At 43.8% G+C, this 18,260-nt stretch overlaps 1 protein-coding gene and 46 non-coding genes across 47 annotated transcripts in view; 1 reads left to right on the top strand and 46 right to left on the bottom strand.

The window, feature by feature from the left end:
• si:dkey-106n21.1 (solute carrier family 23 member 1) overlaps positions 1-18,260 on the top strand; it is an 80,460-nt gene that overhangs the window by 33,750 nt on the left and 28,450 nt on the right. The window lies entirely within an intron of this gene.
• Positions 128-210, bottom strand: trnal-cag. The gene has a single exon. It is a non-coding gene; the product is annotated as a tRNA-Leu (tRNA).
• trnal-cag lies at positions 487-569 on the bottom strand. The gene has a single exon. It is a non-coding gene; the product is annotated as a tRNA-Leu (tRNA).
• trnal-cag lies at positions 846-928 on the bottom strand. The gene has a single exon. It is a non-coding gene; the product is annotated as a tRNA-Leu (tRNA).
• Positions 1,196-1,278, bottom strand: trnal-aag. Its single transcript has one exon. It is a non-coding gene; the product is annotated as a tRNA-Leu (tRNA).
• On the bottom strand, positions 1,918-2,000 carry trnal-cag. The gene is given in 2 exon segments: positions 1,918-1,952; positions 1,963-2,000. It is a non-coding gene; the product is annotated as a tRNA-Leu (tRNA).
• On the bottom strand, positions 2,277-2,359 carry trnal-aag. Its single transcript has one exon. It is a non-coding gene; the product is annotated as a tRNA-Leu (tRNA).
• On the bottom strand, positions 2,630-2,712 carry trnal-aag. Its single transcript has one exon. It is a non-coding gene; the product is annotated as a tRNA-Leu (tRNA).
• trnal-cag lies at positions 2,983-3,065 on the bottom strand. The gene has a single exon. It is a non-coding gene; the product is annotated as a tRNA-Leu (tRNA).
• trnal-cag lies at positions 3,342-3,424 on the bottom strand. The gene has a single exon. It is a non-coding gene; the product is annotated as a tRNA-Leu (tRNA).
• trnal-cag lies at positions 3,701-3,780 on the bottom strand. Its single transcript is given in 2 exon segments — positions 3,701-3,735; positions 3,743-3,780. It is a non-coding gene; the product is annotated as a tRNA-Leu (tRNA).
• trnal-aag lies at positions 4,057-4,139 on the bottom strand. Its single transcript has one exon. It is a non-coding gene; the product is annotated as a tRNA-Leu (tRNA).
• Positions 4,410-4,492, bottom strand: trnal-cag. The gene has a single exon. It is a non-coding gene; the product is annotated as a tRNA-Leu (tRNA).
• Positions 4,769-4,851, bottom strand: trnal-aag. Its single transcript has one exon. It is a non-coding gene; the product is annotated as a tRNA-Leu (tRNA).
• On the bottom strand, positions 5,122-5,204 carry trnal-cag. The gene has a single exon. It is a non-coding gene; the product is annotated as a tRNA-Leu (tRNA).
• trnal-aag lies at positions 6,187-6,269 on the bottom strand. The gene has a single exon. It is a non-coding gene; the product is annotated as a tRNA-Leu (tRNA).
• Positions 6,896-6,978, bottom strand: trnal-cag. The gene has a single exon. It is a non-coding gene; the product is annotated as a tRNA-Leu (tRNA).
• Positions 7,255-7,337, bottom strand: trnal-cag. The gene has a single exon. It is a non-coding gene; the product is annotated as a tRNA-Leu (tRNA).
• trnal-aag lies at positions 7,614-7,696 on the bottom strand. Its single transcript has one exon. It is a non-coding gene; the product is annotated as a tRNA-Leu (tRNA).
• trnal-cag lies at positions 7,967-8,049 on the bottom strand. Its single transcript has one exon. It is a non-coding gene; the product is annotated as a tRNA-Leu (tRNA).
• Positions 8,326-8,408, bottom strand: trnal-cag. The gene has a single exon. It is a non-coding gene; the product is annotated as a tRNA-Leu (tRNA).
• trnal-uag lies at positions 8,685-8,767 on the bottom strand. Its single transcript has one exon. It is a non-coding gene; the product is annotated as a tRNA-Leu (tRNA).
• Positions 9,043-9,125, bottom strand: trnal-cag. The gene has a single exon. It is a non-coding gene; the product is annotated as a tRNA-Leu (tRNA).
• trnal-cag lies at positions 9,402-9,484 on the bottom strand. The gene has a single exon. It is a non-coding gene; the product is annotated as a tRNA-Leu (tRNA).
• trnal-aag lies at positions 9,761-9,840 on the bottom strand. Its single transcript has one exon. It is a non-coding gene; the product is annotated as a tRNA-Leu (tRNA).
• trnal-uag lies at positions 10,111-10,193 on the bottom strand. Its single transcript has one exon. It is a non-coding gene; the product is annotated as a tRNA-Leu (tRNA).
• On the bottom strand, positions 10,470-10,552 carry trnal-aag. Its single transcript has one exon. It is a non-coding gene; the product is annotated as a tRNA-Leu (tRNA).
• Positions 10,823-10,905, bottom strand: trnal-aag. Its single transcript has one exon. It is a non-coding gene; the product is annotated as a tRNA-Leu (tRNA).
• On the bottom strand, positions 11,183-11,265 carry trnal-aag. Its single transcript has one exon. It is a non-coding gene; the product is annotated as a tRNA-Leu (tRNA).
• trnal-uag lies at positions 11,542-11,624 on the bottom strand. The gene has a single exon. It is a non-coding gene; the product is annotated as a tRNA-Leu (tRNA).
• On the bottom strand, positions 11,899-11,981 carry trnal-aag. Its single transcript has one exon. It is a non-coding gene; the product is annotated as a tRNA-Leu (tRNA).
• On the bottom strand, positions 12,258-12,340 carry trnal-cag. The gene has a single exon. It is a non-coding gene; the product is annotated as a tRNA-Leu (tRNA).
• Positions 12,618-12,700, bottom strand: trnal-cag. Its single transcript has one exon. It is a non-coding gene; the product is annotated as a tRNA-Leu (tRNA).
• On the bottom strand, positions 12,977-13,059 carry trnal-uag. The gene has a single exon. It is a non-coding gene; the product is annotated as a tRNA-Leu (tRNA).
• Positions 13,335-13,417, bottom strand: trnal-cag. Its single transcript has one exon. It is a non-coding gene; the product is annotated as a tRNA-Leu (tRNA).
• Positions 13,694-13,776, bottom strand: trnal-uag. The gene has a single exon. It is a non-coding gene; the product is annotated as a tRNA-Leu (tRNA).
• trnal-aag lies at positions 14,052-14,134 on the bottom strand. The gene has a single exon. It is a non-coding gene; the product is annotated as a tRNA-Leu (tRNA).
• Positions 14,411-14,493, bottom strand: trnal-aag. The gene has a single exon. It is a non-coding gene; the product is annotated as a tRNA-Leu (tRNA).
• On the bottom strand, positions 14,770-14,852 carry trnal-aag. Its single transcript has one exon. It is a non-coding gene; the product is annotated as a tRNA-Leu (tRNA).
• trnal-cag lies at positions 15,122-15,204 on the bottom strand. The gene has a single exon. It is a non-coding gene; the product is annotated as a tRNA-Leu (tRNA).
• Positions 15,481-15,563, bottom strand: trnal-uag. The gene has a single exon. It is a non-coding gene; the product is annotated as a tRNA-Leu (tRNA).
• On the bottom strand, positions 15,838-15,920 carry trnal-cag. The gene has a single exon. It is a non-coding gene; the product is annotated as a tRNA-Leu (tRNA).
• trnal-cag lies at positions 16,197-16,279 on the bottom strand. The gene has a single exon. It is a non-coding gene; the product is annotated as a tRNA-Leu (tRNA).
• trnal-cag lies at positions 16,556-16,638 on the bottom strand. The gene has a single exon. It is a non-coding gene; the product is annotated as a tRNA-Leu (tRNA).
• On the bottom strand, positions 16,915-16,997 carry trnal-aag. The gene has a single exon. It is a non-coding gene; the product is annotated as a tRNA-Leu (tRNA).
• trnal-aag lies at positions 17,268-17,350 on the bottom strand. Its single transcript has one exon. It is a non-coding gene; the product is annotated as a tRNA-Leu (tRNA).
• On the bottom strand, positions 17,923-18,005 carry trnal-cag. The gene has a single exon. It is a non-coding gene; the product is annotated as a tRNA-Leu (tRNA).

Here is an 18,260-nt window from a genome sequence, read left to right as displayed (position 1 = left end):
TTAAATTTTAAGCGTAATATGTTGGGAGTGATTTCATTCCGGAGATCCACTGAACATCTCCAACAGTAGTTGTTGGCTGATGTGACAAGAAACTCACATTCTCAATCCACTTGAATATAAGCAAATGTGTCAGAATTGGGATTCGAACCCACGCCTCCAGGGGAGACTGCAACCTGAACGCAGCGCCTTAGACCGCTCGGCCATCCTGACGTCTGTCAACAGTGTGCACTATGCCTTCACCTGCGCTATGCTCGAGTGGCAAAGAACACTAAATAAGGATAATGCCAATCATTTGCTCATAGTGAGGAGCAAAATTAAGCAGTTTTTTCACCAAAGTAAACTTATGGAAAGCCAGTGGTTTAAATTTTAAGTGTAATATTATGGGAGTGATGTCATTCCAGAGATTCACTGAACATCTCCAACAGTAGTTGTTGGCTGATATGACAACAAACTCACATTCTCAATCCACTTGAATATAAGCAAATGTGTCAGAAGTGGGATTCGAACCCACGCCTCCAGGGGAGACTGCGACCTGAACGCAGCGCCTTAGACTGCTCGGCCATCCTGACGTCTGTCTCTAGTGTGCCCTATGCCATCACCTGCGCTATACTCGAGTGGCAAAGAACACTAAATAATGATAATGCCAAGCATTTGCTGTTAGTGGGGAGCAAAATTTTGCATTTTTTCACCAAAGTAAACTTTTTGAAATACCAGTGGTTTAAATTTTAAGCGTAATATGTTGGGAGTGATTTCATTCCGGAGATCCACTGAACATCTCCAACAGTAGTTGTTGGCTGATGTGACAACAAACTCACATTCTCAATCCACTTAAATACAAGGATATGTGTCAGAAGTGGGATTCGAACCCACGCCTCCAGGGGAGACTGCGACCTGAACGCAGCGCCTTAGACCGCTCGGCCATCCTGACGTCTGTCAACAGTGGGCACTATGCCTTCACCTGCGCTATGCTCAGTGGCAAAGAACACTAAATAGGATAATGCCAAGCATTTGTAGTGGGAGCAAAATTCTGCATTTTTCACCAAAGTAAACTTTTGAAATAGCAGTGGTTTAAATTTTAAGCGTAATATGTTGGGAGTGATTTCATTCCGGAGATCCACTGAACATCTCCAACAGTAGTTGTTGGCTGATGTGACAACAAACTCACATTCTCAATCCACTTGAATATAAGCAAATGTGTCAGAAGTGGGATTCGAACCCACGCCTCCAGGGGAGACTGTGACCTTAACGCAGCTCCTTAGACCGCTCGGCCATCCTGACGTCTGTCTGCAGTGTGCCCTATGCCTTCACCTGCGCTGTGCTCGAGTGGCAAAGAACACTAAATAAGGATAATGCCAAGCATTTACTCATAGTGAGGAGCAAAATTTAGCAGTTTTTTCACCAAAGAAAACTTTTTGAAATGCCAGTGATTTAAATTTTAAGCGTAATATGATGGGAGTGATTTCATTCCAGAGATCCACTGAACATCTACAACAGTAGTTGTTGGCTGATGTGACAAGAAACTCACATTCTCAATCCACTTGAATATAAGCAAATGTGTCAGAAGTGGGATTCGAACCCACGCCCAGGGGAGACTCGACCTGAGCATGAACGCAGCGCCTTAGACCGCTTCGGCCATCCTGCGTCTGTCAACAGTGTGCACTATGCCTTCACCTGCGCTATGCTCGAGTGGCAAAGAACACTAAATAAGGATAATGCCAATCATTTGCTCATAGTGAGGAGCAAAATTAAGCAGTTTTTTCACCAAAGTAAACTTATGGAAAGCCAGTGGTTTAAATTTTAAGTGTAATATTATGGGAGTGATGTCATTCCAGAGATTCACTGAACATCTCCAACAGTAGTTGTTGGCTGATATGACAACAAACTCACATTCTCAATCCACTTGAATATAAGCAAATGTGTCAGAAGTGGGATTCGAACCCACGCCTCCAGGGGAGACTGCGACCTGAGCATGGCGCCTTAGACTGCTCGGCCATCCTGACGTCTGTCTCTAGTGTGCCCTATGCCATCACCTGCGCTATGCTCCAGTGGCAAAGAACACTAAATAATGATAATGCCAAGCATTTGCTGTTAGTGGGGAGCAAAATTTTGCATTTTTTCACCAAAGTAAACTTTTTGAAATACCAGTGGTTTAAATTTTAAGCGTAATATGTTGGGAGTGATTTCATTCCGGAGATCCACTGAACATCTCCAACAGTAGTTGTTGGCTGATGTGACAAGAAACTCACACTCTCAATCCACTTAAATACAAGGATATGTGTCAGAAGTGGGATTCGAACCCACGCCTCCAGGGGAGACTGCGACCTTAACGCAGCGCCTTAGACCGCTCGGCCATCCTGACGTCTGTCAACAGTGTGCACTATGCCTTCACCTGCGCTATGCTCGAGTGGCAAAGAACACTAAATTAGGATAATGCCAAGCATTTAGTGGGGAGCAAAATTCTGCATTTTTTCACCAAAGTAAACTTTTTGAAATAGCAGTGGTTTAAATTTTAAGCGTAATATGTTGGGAGTGATTTCATTCCGGAGATCCACTGAACATCTCCAACAGTAGTTGTTGGCTGATGTGACAAGAAACTCACACTCTCAATCCACTTGAATATAAGCAAATGTGTCAGAAGTGGGATTCGAACCCACGACTCCAGGGGAGACTGCGACCTTAACGCAGCGCCTTAGACCGCTCGGCCATCCTGACGTCTGTTAACAGTGTGCACTATGCCTTCACCTGCGCTATGCTCGAGTGGCAAAGAACACTAAATTAGGATAATGCCAAGCATTTAGTGGGGAGCAAAATTCTGCATTTTTTCACCAAAGTAAACTTTTTGAAATACCAGTGGTTTAAATTTTAAGCGTAATATGTTGGGAGTGATTTCATTCCGGAGATCCACTGAACATCTCCAACAGTAGTTGTTGGCTGATGTGACAAGAAACTCACATTCTCAATCCACTTGAATATAAGCAAATGTGTCAGAAGTGGGATTCGAACCCACGCCTCCAGGGGAGACTGCGACCTGAACGCAGCGCCTTAGACCGCTCGGCCATCCTGACGTCTGTCAACAGTGTGCACTATGCCTTCACCTGCGCTATGCTTGAGTGGCAAAGAACACTAAATAAGGATAATGCCAAGCATTTGCTCATAGTGAGGAGCAAAATTTAGCAGTTTTTTCACTAGGGTATACTTATTGAAAGCCAGTGGTTTTAATTTTAAGTGTAATATTATGAGAGTGATTTCATTCCGGAGATCCACTGAACATCTCCAACAGTAGTTGTCGGCTGATGTGACAAGAAACTCACATTCTCAATCCACTTGAATATAAACAAATGTGTCAGAAGTGGGATTCGAACCCACGCCTCCAGGGGAGACTGCGACCTGAACGCAGCGCCATAGACCGCTCGGCCATCCTGACGTCTGTCAACAGTGTGCACTATGCGTTCACCTGCACTATGCTTGAGTGGCAAAGAACACTAAATAAGGATAATGCCAAGCATTTGCTGTTAGTGGGGAGCAAAATTTTGCATTTTTTCACCAAAGTAAACTTTTTCAAATACCAGTTGTTTAAATTGTAAGCGTAATATGTTGGGAGTGATTTCATTCCGGAGATCCACTGAACATCTCCAACAGTAGTTGTTGGCTGATGTGACAAGAAACTCATATTCTCAATCCACTTGAATATAAGCAAATGTGTCAGAAGTGGGATTCGAACCCACGCCTCCAGGAGACTGCACCTGAGCATGGCGCCTTAGACCGCTCGGCCATCCTGACGTCTGTCAACAGTGTGCACTATGCCTTCACCTGCGCTATGCTGGAGTGGCAAAGAACACTAAATAAGGATAATGCCAATCATTTGCTCATAGTGAGGAGCAAAATTAAGCAGTTTTTTAACCAAAGTAAACTTATTGAAAGCCAGTGGTTTAAATTTTAAGTGTAATATGATGGGAGTGATTTCATTCCAGAGATCCACTGAACATCTCCAACAGTAGTTGTTGGCTGATGTGACAAGAAACTCACACTCTCAATCCACTTAAATACAAGGATATGTGTCAGAAGTGGGATTCGAACCCACGCCTCCAGGGGAGACTGCGACCTTAACGCAGCGCCTTAGACCGCTCGGCCATCCTGACGTCTGTTAGCAGTGTGCACTATGCCTTCACCTGCGCTATGCTCGAGTGGCAAAGAACACTAAATTAGGATAATGCCAAGCATTTAGTGGGGAGCAAAATTCTGCATTTTTTCACCAAAGTAAACTTTTTGAAATACCAGTGGTTTAAATTTTAAGCGTAATATGTTGGGAGTGATTTCATTCCGGAGATCCACTGAACATCTCCAACAGTAGTTGTTGGCTGATGTGACAAGAAACTCACATTCTCAATCCACTTGAATATAAGCAAATGTGTCAGAAGTGGGATTCGAACCCACGCCTCCAGGGGAGACTGCGACCTGAACGCAGCGCCTTAGACCGCTCGGCCATCCTGACGTCTGTCAACAGTGTGCACTATGCCTTCACCTGCGCTATGCTTGAGTGGCAAAGAACACTAAATAAGGATAATGACAAGCATTTGCTGTTAGTGAGGAGCAAAATTAAGCAGTTTTTTAACCAAAGTAAACTTATTGAAAGCCAGTGGTTTAAATTTTAAGCGTAATATGTTGGGAGTGATTTCATTCCGGAGATCCACTGAACATCTCCAACAGTAGTTGTTGGCTGATGTGACAAGAAACTCCCACTCTCAATCCACTTAAATACAAGGATATGTGTCAGAAGTGGGATTCGAACCCACGCCTCCAGGGGAGACTGCGACCTTAACGCAGCGCCTTAGACCGCTCGGCCATCCTGACGTCTGTTAACAGTGTGCACTATGCCTTCACCTGCGCTATGCTCGAGTGGCAAAGAACACTAAATTAGGATAATGCCAAGCATTTAGTGGGGAGTAAAATTCTGCATTTTTTCACCAAAGTAAACTTTTTGAAATACCAGTGGTTTAAATTTTAAGCGTAATATGTTGGGAGTGATTTCATTCCGGAGATCCACTGAACATCTCCAACAGTAGTTGTTGGCTGATGTGACAAGAAACTCACATTCTCAATCCACTTGAATATAAGCAAATGTGTCAGAAGTGGGATTCGAACCCACGCCTCCAGGGGAGACTGCGACCTGAACGCAGCGCCTTAGACCGCTCGGCCATCCTGACGTCTGTCAACAGTGTGCACTATGCCTTCACCTGCGCTATGCTCGAGTGGCAAAGAACACTAAATAAGGATAATGCCAATCATTTGCTCATAGTGAGGAGCAAAATTAAGCAGTTTTTTCACCAAAGTAAACTTATGGAAAGCCAGTGGTTTAAATTTTAAGCGTAATATGTTGGGAGTGATTTCATTCCGGAGATCCACTGAACATCTCCAACAGTAGTTGTTGGCTGATGTGACAAGAAACTCACATTCTCAATCCACTTGAATATAAGCAAATGTGTCAAAAGTGGATTCAACCCACGCCTCCAGGGGAGACTGCGACCTGAACGCAGCGCCTTAGACTGCTCGGCCATCCTGACGTCTGTAAAAAGTGTGCCCTATGCCATCACCTGCGCTATGCTCCAGTGGCAAAGAACACTAAATAATGATAATGCCAAGCATTTGCTGTTAGTGGGGAGCAAAATTTTGCATTTTTCACCAAAGTAAACTTTTGAAATACCAGTGGTTTAAATTTTAAGCGTAATATGTTGGGAGTGATTTCATTCCGGAGATCCACTGAACATCTCCAACAGTAGTTGTTGGCTGATGTGACAAGAAACTCACACTCTCAATCCACTTAAATACAAGGATATGTGTCAGAAGTGGGATTCGAACCCACGACTCCAGGGGAGACTGCGACCTTAACGCAGCGCCTTAGACCGCCGCCATCCTGACGCCTGTTAACAGTGTGCACTATGCCTTCACCTGCGCTATGCTCGAGTGGCAAAGAACACTAAATTAGGATAATGCCAAGCATTTAGTGGGGAGCAAAATTCTGCATTTTTTCACCAAAGTAAACTTTTTGAAATAGCAGTGGTTTAAATTTTAAGCGTAATATGTTGGGAGTGATTTCATTCCGGAGATCCACTGAACATCTCCAACAGTAGTTGTTGGCTGATGTGACAAGAAACTCCCACTCTCAATCCACTTAAATACAAGGATATGTGTCAGAAGTGGGATTCGAACCCACGCCTCCAGGGGAGACTGCGACCTTAACGCAGCGCCTTAGACCGCTCGGCCATCTTGACGTCTGTTAACAGTGTGCACTATGCCTTCACCTGCGCTATGCTCGAGTGGCAAAGAACACTAAATTAGGATAATGCCAAGCATTTAGTGGGGAGCAAAATTCTGCATTTTTTCACCAAAGTAAACTTTTTGAAATACCAGTGGTTTAAATTTTAAGCGTAATATGTTGGGAGTGATTTCATTCCGGAGATCCACTGAACATCTCCAACAGTAGTTGTTGGCTGATGTGACAAGAAACTCACATTCTCAATCCACTTGAATATAAGCAAATGTGTCAGAAGTGGATTGAACCCACGCCTCCAGGGAGACTGCGACCTGAACGCAGCGCCTTAGACCGCTCGGCCATCCTGACGTCTGTCAACAGTGTGCACTATGCCTTCACCTGCGCTATGCTTGAGTGGCAAAGAACACTAAATAAGGATAATGCCAAGCATTTGCTCATAGTGAGGAGCAAAATTTAGCAGTTTTTTCACTAGGGTATACTTATTGAAAGCCAGTGGTTTTAATTTTAAGTGTAATATTATGAGAGTGATTTCATTCCGGAGATCCACTGAACATCTCCAACAGTAGTTGTCGGCTGATGTGACAAGAAACTCACATTCTCAATCCACTTGAATATAAACAAATGTGTCAGAAGTGGGATTCGAACCCACGCCTCCAGGGGAGACTGCGACCTGAACGCAGCGCCTTAGACCGCTCGGCCATCCTGACGTCTGTCAACAGTGTGCACTATGCGTTCACCTGCACTATGCTTGAGTGGCAAAGAACACTAAATAAGGATAATGCCAAGCATTTGCTGTTAGTGGGGAGCAAAATTTTGCATTTTTTCACCAAAGTAAACTTTTTGAAATACCAGTGGTTTAAATTGTAAGCGTAATATGTTGGGAGTGATTTCATTCCGGAGATCCACTGAACATCTCCAACAGTAGTTGTTGGCTGATGTGACAAGAAACTCACATTCTCAATCCACTTGAATATAAGCAAATGTGTCAGAAGTGGGATTCGAACCCACGCCTCCAGGGGAGACTGCGACCTGAACGCAGCGCCTTAGACCGCTCGGCCATCCTGACGTCTGTCAACAGTGTGCACTATGCCTTCACCTGCGCTATGCTCGAGTGGCAAAGAACACTAAATAAGGATAATGCCAATCATTTGCTCATAGTGAGGAGCAAAATTAAGCAGTTTTTTAACCAAAGTAAACTTATTGAAAGCCAGTGGTTTAAATTTTAAGTGTAATATGATGGGAGTGATTTCATTCCAGAGATCCACTGAACATCTCCAACAGTAGTTGTTGGCTGATGTGACAAGAAACTCACACTCTCAATCCACTTAAATACAAGGATATGTGTCAGAAGTGGGATTCGAACCCACGCCTCCAGGGGAGACTGCGACCTTAACGCAGCGCCTTAGACCGCTCGGCCATCCTGACGTCTGTTAGCAGTGTGCACTATGCCTTCACCTGCGCTATGCTCGAGTGGCAAAGAACACTAAATTAGGATAATGCCAAGCATTTAGTGGGGAGCAAAATTCTGCATTTTTTCACCAAAGTAAACTTTTTGAAATACCAGTGGTTTAAATTTTAAGCGTAATATGTTGGGAGTGATTTCATTCCGGAGATCCACTGAACATCTCCAACAGTAGTTGTTGGCTGATGTGACAAGAAACTCACATTCTCAATCCACTTGAATATAAGCAAATGTGTCAGAAGTGGGATTCGAACCCACGCCTCCAGGGGAGACTGCGACCTGAACGCAGCGCCTTAGACCGCTCGGCCATCCTGACGTCTGTCAACAGTGTGCACTATGCCTTCACCTGCGCTATGCTTGAGTGGCAAAGAACACTAAATAAGGATAATGACAAGCATTTGCTGTTAGTGGGGAGCAAAATTTTGCATTTTTTCACCAAAGTAAACTTTTTGAAATACCAGTGGTTTAAATTTTAAGCGTAATATGTTGGGAGTGATTTCATTCCGGAGATCCACTGAACATCTCCAACAGTAGTTGTTGGCTGATGTGACAAGAAACTCACATTCTCAATCCACTTGAATATAAGCAAATGTGTCAGAAGTGGGATTCGAACCCACGCCTCCATGGTAGACTGCGACCTGAACGCAGCGCCTTAGACCGCTCGGCCATCCTGACGTCTGTCAACAGTGTGCACTATGCCTTCACCTGCGCTATGCTCGAGTGGCAAAGAACACTAAAGAAGGATAATGCCAATCATTTGCTCATAGTGAGGAGCAAAATTAAGCAGTTTTTTCACCAAAGTAAACTTATTGAAAGCCAGTGGTTTAAATTTTAAGTGTAATATGATGGGAGTGATTTCATTCCAGAGATCCACTGAACATCTCCAACAGTAGTTGTTGGCTGATGTGACAAGAAACTCACATTCTCAATCCACTTGAATATAAGCAAATGTGTCAGAAGTGGGATTCGAACCCACGCCTCTAGGGGAGACTGCAACCTAAACGCAGCGCCTTAGACCGCTCGGCCATCCTGACGTCTGTCAACAGTGTGCCCTATGCCTTCACCTGCGTTATGCTCGAGTGGCAAAGAACAAAATAATGATAATGCCAAACATTTGCTCATAGTGAGGAGTAAAATTTAGTAGTTTTTCCACCAAAATAAACTTTTTGAAATGCCAGTGGTTTAAATTTTAAGCATAATATGATGGGAGTGATTTCATTCCGGAGATCCACTGAACATCTCCAACAGTAGTTGTTGGCTGATGTGACAAGAAACTCACACTCTCAGTCCACTTAAATACAAGGATATGTGTCAGAAGTGGGATTCGAACCCACGTCTCCAGGGGAGACTGCGACCTGAACGCAGCGCCTTAGACCACTCGGCCATCCTGACGTCTGTCAACAGTGTGCACTATGCCTTCACCTGCGCTATGCTTGAGTGGCAAAGAACACTAAATAAGGATAATGCCAAGCATTTGCTCATAGTGAGGAGCAAAATTTAGCAGTTTTTTCACTAGGGTAAACTTATTGAAAGCCAGTGGTTTTAATTTTAAGTGTAATATTATGGGAGTGATTTCATTCCAGAGATCCACTGAACATCTCCAACAGTAGTTGTTGGCTGATGTGACAAGAAACTCACATTCTCAATCCACTTGAATATAAGCAAATGTGTCAGAAGTGGGATTCGAACCCACGCCTCCAGGGGAGACTGCGACCTGAACGCAGCGCCTTAGACCGCTCGGCCATCCTGACGTCTGTCAACAGTGTGCACTATGCCTTCACCTGCGCTATGCTTGAGTGGCAAAGAACACTAAATAAGGATAATGCCAAGCATTTGCTGTTAGTGGGGAGCAAAATTTTGCATTTTTTCACCAAAGTAAACTTTTTGAAATACCAGTGGTTTAAATTTTAAGCGTAATATGTTGGGAGTGATTTCATTCCGGAGATCCACTGAACATCTCCAACAGTAGTTGTTGGCTGATGTGACAAGAAACTCACATTCTCAATCCACTTGAATATAAGCAAATGTGTCAGAAGTGGGATTGAACCCACGCCTCCAGGAGACTGCGACCTTAACGCAGCGCCTTAGACCGCTCGGCCATCCTGACGTCTGTCAACAGTGTGCACTATGCCTTCACCTGCGCTATGCTTGAGTGGCAAAGAACACTAAATAAGGATAATGCCAAGCATTTAGTGGGGAGCAAAATTCTGCATTTTTTCACCAAAGTAAACTTTTTGAAATACCAGTGGTTTAAATTGTAAGCGTAATATGTTGGGAGTGATTTCATTCCGGAGATCCACTGAACATCTCCAACAGTAGTTGTTGGCTGATGTGACAAGAAACTCACATTCTCAATCCACTTGAATATAAGCAAATGTGTCAGAAGTGGGATTCGAACCCACGCCTCCAGGGGAGACTGCGACCTAAACGCAGCGCCTTAGACCGCTCGGCCATCCTGACGTCTGTCAACAGTGTGCACTATGCCTTCACCTGCGCTATGCTTGAGTGGCAAAGAACACTAAATAAGGATAATGACAAGCATTTGCTGTTAGTGGGGAGCAAAATTTTGCATTTTTTCACCAAAGTAAACTTTTTGAAATACCAGTGGTTTAAATTTTAAGCGTAATATGTTGGGAGTGATTTCATTCCGGAGATCCACTGAACATCTCCAACAGTAGTTGTTGGCTGATTTGACAAGAAACTCACATTCTCAATCCACTTGAATATAAGCAAATGTGTCAGAAGTGGGATTCGAACCCACGCCTCCAGGGGAGACTGCGACCTTAACTCAGCGCCTTAGACCGCTCGGCCATCCTGACGTCTGTTAACAGTGTGCACTATGCCTTCACCTGCGCTATGCTCGAGTGGCAAAGAACACTAAATTCGGATAATGCCAAGCATTTAGTGGGGAGCAAAATTCTGCATTTTTTCACCAAAGTAAACTTTTTGAAATACCAGTGGTTTAAATTGTAAGCATAATATGTTGGGAGTGATTTCATTCCGGAGATCCACTGAACATCTCCAACAGTAGTTGTTGGCTGATGTGACAAGAAACTCACATTCTCAATCCACTTGAATATAAGCAAATGTGTCAGAAGTGGGATTCGAACCCACGCCTCCAGGGGAGACTGCGACCTTAACGCAGCGCCTTAGACCGCTCGGCCATCCTGACGTCTGTCAACAGTGTGCACTATGCCTTCACCTGCGCTATGCTTGAGTGGCAAAGAACACTAAATAAGGATAATGACAAACATTTGCTTATAGTGACGAGTAAAATTTTGCAGTTTTTTCACCAAAACAAACTTTTTGAAATGCCAGTGGTTTAAATTTTAAGCGTAATATGTTGGGAGTGATTTCATTCTGGAGATCCACTGAACATCTCCTGCAGTTCTTGTTGGCAGATGTGACAACAAACTCAAATTCTCAGTCCACTTGAATATAAGCAAATGTGTCAGAAGTGGGATTTTAACCCACTCCTCCAGGGGAGACTGCGACCTTAACGCAGCGCCTTGGACCGCTCGGCCATGCTGACGTCTGTCTGTAGTGTGCCCTATGACTTCACCTGTGCTATGCTCGAGTGGCAAAGAACACTAAATTAGGATAATGCCAAGCATTTGCTCATAGTGAGGAGCAAAATTTAGCAGTTTTTTCACCAAAGTAAACTTATTGAAAGCCAGTGGTTTAAATTTTAAGTGTAATATGATGGTAGTGATTTCATTCCAGAGATCCACTGAACATCTCCAACAGTAGTTTTTGGCTGATGGGACAAGAAACTCACATTCTCAATTCACTTGAATATAAGCAAATATGTCAGAAGTGGGATTCGAACCCACGCCTCTAGGGGAGACTGCGACCTAAACGCAGCGCCTTAGACCGCTCGGCCATCCTGACATCTGTCAACAGTGTGCACTATGCCTTCACCTGCGCTATGCTCGAGTGGCAAAGAACACTAAATAAGGATAATGCCAAACATTTGCTGATAGTGGGAGCAAAATTTTGATTTTTTCACCAAAGTAAACTTTTTGAAATACCAGTGGTTTAAATTTTAAGCATAATATGTTGGGAGTGATTTCATTCCCGAGATCCACTGAACATCTCCAACAGTAGTTGTTGGCTGATGTGACAACAAACTCACATTCTCAATCCACTTGAATATAAGCAAATGTGTCAGAAGTGGGATTCGAACCCACGCCTCCACGGGAGACTGCGACCTTAACGCAGCGCCTTAGACCGCTCGGCCATTCTGACGTCTGTCTGTAGTGTGCCCTATGTCTTCACCTGCGCTATGCCCGAGTGGCAAAGAACACTAAATAAGGATAATGCCAAGCATTTGGTCATAGTGAGGAGCAAAATTAAGCAGTTTTTTCACCAAAGTAAACTTATTGAAAGCCAGTGGTTTAAATTTTAAGTGTAATATGATGGTAGCGATTTCATTCCAGAGATCCACTGAACATCTCCAACAGTAGTTGTTGGCAGATGTGACAACAAACTCACATTCTCAGTCCACTTGAATATAAGCAAATGTGTCAGAAGTGGGATTCGAACCCACGCCTCCAGGGGAGACTGCGACCTGAACGCAGCGCCTTAAACCGCTCGGCCATCCTGACGTCTGTCAACAGTGTGCACTATGCCTTCACCTGCGCTATGCTTGAGTGGCAAAGAACACTAAATAAGGATAATGACAAGCATTTGCTTATAGTGGGGAGCAAAATTTAGCAGTTTTTTCACCAAAGTAAACTTTTTGAAATACCAGTGGTTTAAATTTTAAGCGTAATATGTTGGGAGTGATTTCATTCCGGAGATCCACTGAACATCTCCAACAGTAGTTGTTGGCTGATGTGACAAGAAACTCACATTCTCAATCCACTTGAATATAAGCAAATGTGTCAGAATTGGGATTCGAACCCACGCCTCCAGGGGAGACTGCAACCTGAACGCAGCGCCTTGGACCGCTCGGCCATCCTGACGTCTGTCAACAGTGTGCACTATGCCTTCACCTGCGCTATGCTCGAGTGGCAAAGAACACTAAATAAGGATAATGCCAATCATTTGCTCATAGTGAGGAGCAAAATTAAGCAGTTTTTTCACCAAAGTAAACTTATTGAAAGCCAGTGGTTTAAATTTTAAGTGTAATATGATGGGAGTGATTTCATTCCAGAGATCCACTGAACATCTCCAACAGTAGTTGTTGGCTGATGTGACAAGAAACTCACATTCTCAATCCACTTGAATATAAGCAAATGTGTCAGAAGTGGGATTCGAACCCACGCCTCTAGGGGAGACTGCAACCTAAACGCAGCGCCTTAGACCGCTCGGCCATCCTGACGTCTGTCAACAGTGTGCACTATGCCTTCACCTGCGTTATGCTCGAGTGGCAAAGAACTAAATAATGATAATGCCAAACATTTGCTCATAGTGAGGAGTAAAATTTAGTAGTTTTTCCACCAAAATAAACTTTTTGAAATGCCAGTGGTTTAAATTTTAAGCATAATATGATGGGAGTGATTTCATTCCGGAGATCCACTGAACATCTCCAACAGTAGTTGTTGGCTGATGTGACAAGAAACTCACATTCTCAATCCACTTGAATATAAGCAAATGTGTCAGAATTGGGATTCGAACCCACGCCTCCAGGGGAGACTGCAACCTGAACGCAGCGCCTTGGACCGCTCGGCCATCCTGACGTCTGTCAACAGTGTGCACTATGCCTTCACCTGCGCTATGCTCGAGTGGCAAAGAACACTAAATAAGGATAATGCCAATCATTTGCTCATAGTGAGGAGCAAAATTAAGCAGTTTTTTCACCAAAGTAAACTTATTGAAAGCCAGTGGTTTAAATTTTAAGTGTAATATGATGGGAGTGATTTCATTCCAGAGATCCACTGAACATCTCCAACAGTAGTTGTTGGCTGATGTGACAAGAAACTCACATTCTCAATCCACTTGAATATAAGCAAATGTGTCAGAAGTGGGATTCGAACCCACGCCTCTAGGGGAGACTGCAACCTAAACGCAGCGCCTTAGACCGCTCGGCCATCCTGACGTCTGTCAACAGTGTGCACTATGCCTTCACCTGCGTTATGCTCGAGTGGCAAAGAACTAAATAATGATAATGCCAAACATTTGCTCATAGTGAGGAGTAAAATTTAGTAGTTTTTCCACCAAAATAAACTTTTTGAAATGCCAGTGGTTTAAATTTTAAGCATAATATGATGGGAGTGATTTCATTCCGGAGATCCACTGAACATCTCCAACAGTAGTTGTTGGCTGATGTGACAAGAAACTCACACTCTCAGTCCACTTAAATACAAGGATATGTGTCAGAAGTGGGATTCGAACCCACGTCTCCAGGGGAGACTGCGACCTTAACGCAGCGCCTTAGACCACTCGGCCATCCTGACGTCTGTCAACAGTGTGCACTATGCCTTCACCTGCGCTATGCTCGAGTGGCAAAGAACACTAAATAAGGATAATGCCAATCATTTGCTCATAGTGAGGAGCAAAATTAAGCAGTTTTTTAACCAAAGTAAACTTATTGAAAGCCAGTGGTTTAAATTTTAAGTGTAATATGATGGGAGTGATTTCATTCCAGAGATCCACTGAACATCTCCAACAGTAGTTGTTGGCTGATGTGACAAGAAACTCACATTCTCAATCCACTTGAATATAAGCAAATGTGTCAGAAGTGGGATTCGAACCCACGCCTCCAGGGGAGACTGCGACCTTAACGCAGCGCCTTAGACCGCTCGGCCATCCTGACCTCTGTCAACAGTGTGCACTATGCCTTCACCTGCGCTATGCTCGAGTGGCAAAGAACACTAAATAATGATAATGCCAAGCATTTGCTGTTAGTGGGGAGCAAAATTTTGCATTTTTTCACCAAAGTTAACTTTTTGAAATACCAGTGGTTTAAATTTTAAGCGTAATATGTTGGGAGTGATTTCATTCCGGAGATCCACTGAACATCTCCAACAGTAGTTGTTGGCTGATGTGACAAGAAACTCACACTCTCAATCCACTTAAATACAAGGATATGTGTCAGAAGTGGGATTCGAACCCACGCCTCCAGGGGAGACTGCGACCTTAACGCAGCGCCTTAGACCGCTCGGCCATCCTGACGTCTGTTAACAGTGTGCACTATGCCTTCACCTGCGCTATGCTTGAGTGGCAAAGAACACTAAATTAGGATAATGCCAAGCATTTAGTGGGGAGCAAAATTCTGCATTTTTTCACCAAGTAAACTTTTTGAAATACCAGTGGTTTAAATTTTAAGCGTAATATGTTGGGAGTGATTTCATTCCGGAGATCCACTGAACATCTCCAACAGTAGTTGTTGGCTGATGTGACAAGAAACTCACATTCTCAATCCACTTGAATATAAGCAAATGTGTCAGAAGTGGGATTCGAACCCACGCCTCCATGGTAGACTGCGACCTGAACGCAGCGCCTTAGACCGCTCGGCCATCCTGACGTCTGTCAACAGTGTGCACTATGCCTTCACCTGCGCTATGCTCGAGTGGCAAAGAACACTAAAGAAGGATAATGCCAATCATTTGCTCATAGTGAGGAGCAAAATTAAGCAGTTTTTTCACCAAAGTAAACTTATTGAAAGCCAGTGGTTTAAATTTTAAGTGTAATATGATGGGAGTGATTTCATTCCAGAGATCCACTGAACATCTCCAACAGTAGTTGTTGGCTGATGTGACAAGAAACTCACATTCTCAATCCACTTGAATATAAGCAAATGTGTCAGAAGTGGGATTCGAACCCACGCCTCTAGGGGAGACTGCAACCTAAACGCAGCGCCTTAGACCGCTCGGCCATCCTGACGTCTGTCAACAGTGTGCACTATGCCTTCACCTGCGTTATGCTCGAGTGGCAAAGAACTAAATAATGATAATGACAAGCATTTGCTGTTAGTGGGGAGCAAAATTCTGCATTTTTTCACCAAAGTAAACTTTTTGAAATACCAGTGGTTTAAATTGTAAGCGTAATATGTTGGGAGTGATTTCATTCCGGAGATCCACTGAACATCTCCAACAGTAGTTGTTGGCTGATGTGACAAGAAACTCACATTCTCAATCCACTTGAATATAAGCAAATGTGTCAGAAGTGGGATTCGAACCCACGCCTCCAGGGGAGACTGCGACCTGAACGCAGCGCCTTAGACCGCTCGGCCATCCTGACGTCTGTCAACAGTGTGCACTATGCCTTCACCTGCGCTATGCTTGAGTGGCAAAGAACACTAAATAAGGATAATGACAAGCATTTGCTGTTAGTGGGGAGCAAAATTTTGCATTTTTTCACCAAAGTAAACTTTTTGAAATACCAGTGGTTTAAATTTTAAGCGTAATATGTTGGGAGTGATTTCATTCCGGAGATCCACTGAACATCTCCAACAGTAGTTGTTGGCTGATTTGACAAGAAACTCACATTCTCAATCCACTTGAATATAAGCAAATGTGTCAGAAGTGGGATTCGAACCCACGCCTCCAGGGGAGACTGCGACCTGAACGCAGCGCCTTAGACCGCTCGGCCATCCTGACGTCTGTCAACAGTGTGCACTATGCCTTCACCTGCGCTATGCTCGAGTGGCAAAGAACACTAAATAAGGATAATGCCAATCATTTGCTCATAGTGAGGAGCAAAATTAAGCAGTTTTTTCACCAAAGTAAACTTATGGAAAGCCAGTGGTTTAAATTTTAAGTGTAATATTATGGGAGTGATGTCATTCCAGAGATTCACTGAACATCTCCAACAGTAGTTGTTGGCTGATATGACAACAAACTCACATTCTCAATCCACTTGAATATAAGCAAATGTGTCAGAAGTGGGATTCGAACCCACGCCTCCAGGGGAGACTGCGACCTGAACGCAGCGCCTTAGACTGCTCGGCCATCCTGACGTCTGTCTCTAGTGTGCCCTATGCCATCACCTGCGCTATGCTCCAGTGGCAAAGAACACTAAATAATGATAATGCCAAGCATTTGCTGTTAGTGGGGAGCAAAATTTTGCATTTTTTCACCAAAGTAAACTTTTTGAAATACCAGTGGTTTAAATTTTAAGCGTAATATGTTGGGAGTGATTTCATTCCGGAGATCCACTGAACATCTCCAACAGTAGTTGTTGGCTGATGTGACAAGAAACTCACACTCTCAATCCACTTAAATACAAGAATATGTGTCAGAAGTGGGATTCGAACCCACGCCTCCAGGGGAGACTGCGACCTTAACGCAGCGCCTTAGACCGCTCGGCCATCCTGACGTCTGTTAACAGTGTGCACTATGCCTTCACCTGCGCTATGCTCGAGTGGCAAAGAACACTAAATTAGGATAATGCCAAGCATTTAGTGGGGAGCAAAATTCTGCATTTTTTCACCAAAGTAAACTTTTTGAAATAGCAGTGGTTTAAATTTTAAGCGTAATATGTTGGGAGTGATTTCATTCCGGAGATCCACTGAACATCTCCAACAGTAGTTGTTGGCTGATGTGACAAGAAACTCACACTCTCAATCCACTTAAATACAAGGATATGTGTCAGAAGTGGGATTCGAACCCACGCCTCCAGGGGAGACTGCGACCTTAACGCAGCGCCTTAGACCGCTCGGCCATCCTGACGTCTGTTAACAGTGTGCACTATGCCTTCACCTGCGCTATGCTCGAGTGGCAAAGAACACTAAATTAGGATAATGCCAAGCATTTAGTGGGGAGTAAAATTCTGCATTTTTTCACCAAAGTAAACTTTTTGAAATACCAGTGGTTTAAATTTTAAGCGTAATATGTTGGGAGTGATTTCATTCCGGAGATCCACTGAACATCTCCAACAGTAGTTGTTGGCTGATGTGACAAGAAACTCACATTCTCAATCCACTTGAATATAAGCAAATGTGTCAGAAGTGGGATTCGAACCCACGCCTCCAGGGGAGACTGCGACCTGAACGCAGCGCCTTAGACCGCTAGTGGCAAAGAACACTAAATAAGGATAATGACAAGCATTTGCTGTTAGTGGGGAGCAAAATTCTGCATTTTTTCACCAAAGTAAACTTTTTGAAATACCAGTGGTTTAAATTTTAAGCGTAATATGTTGGGAGTGATTTCATTCCGGAGATCCACTGAACATCTCCAACAGTAGTTGTTGGCTGATGTGACAAGAAACTCACATTCTCAATCCACTTGAATATAAGCAAATGTGTCAGAAGTGGGATTCGAACCCACGCCTCCAGGGGAGACTGCGACCTGAACGCAGCGCCTTAGACCGCTCGGCCATCCTGACGTCTGTCAACAGTGTGCACTATGCCTTCACCTGCGCTATGCTTGAGTGGCAAAGAACACTAAATAAGGATAATGACAAGCATTTGCTGTTAGTGGGGAGCAAAATTTTGCATTTTTTCACCAAAGTAAACTTTTTGAAATACCAGTGGTTTAAATTTTAAGCGTAATATGTTGGGAGTGATTTCATTCCGGAGATCCACTGAACATCTCCAACAGTAGTTGTTGGCTGATGTGACAAGAAACTCACATTCTCAAT

This window comes from Gambusia affinis, linkage group LG08 (assembly GCF_019740435.1).
Source record: "Gambusia affinis linkage group LG08, SWU_Gaff_1.0, whole genome shotgun sequence".
Lineage (NCBI taxonomy): Eukaryota > Metazoa > Chordata > Actinopteri > Cyprinodontiformes > Poeciliidae > Gambusia > Gambusia affinis.
This window is presented reverse-complemented; position numbering and strand designations above follow the sequence as displayed.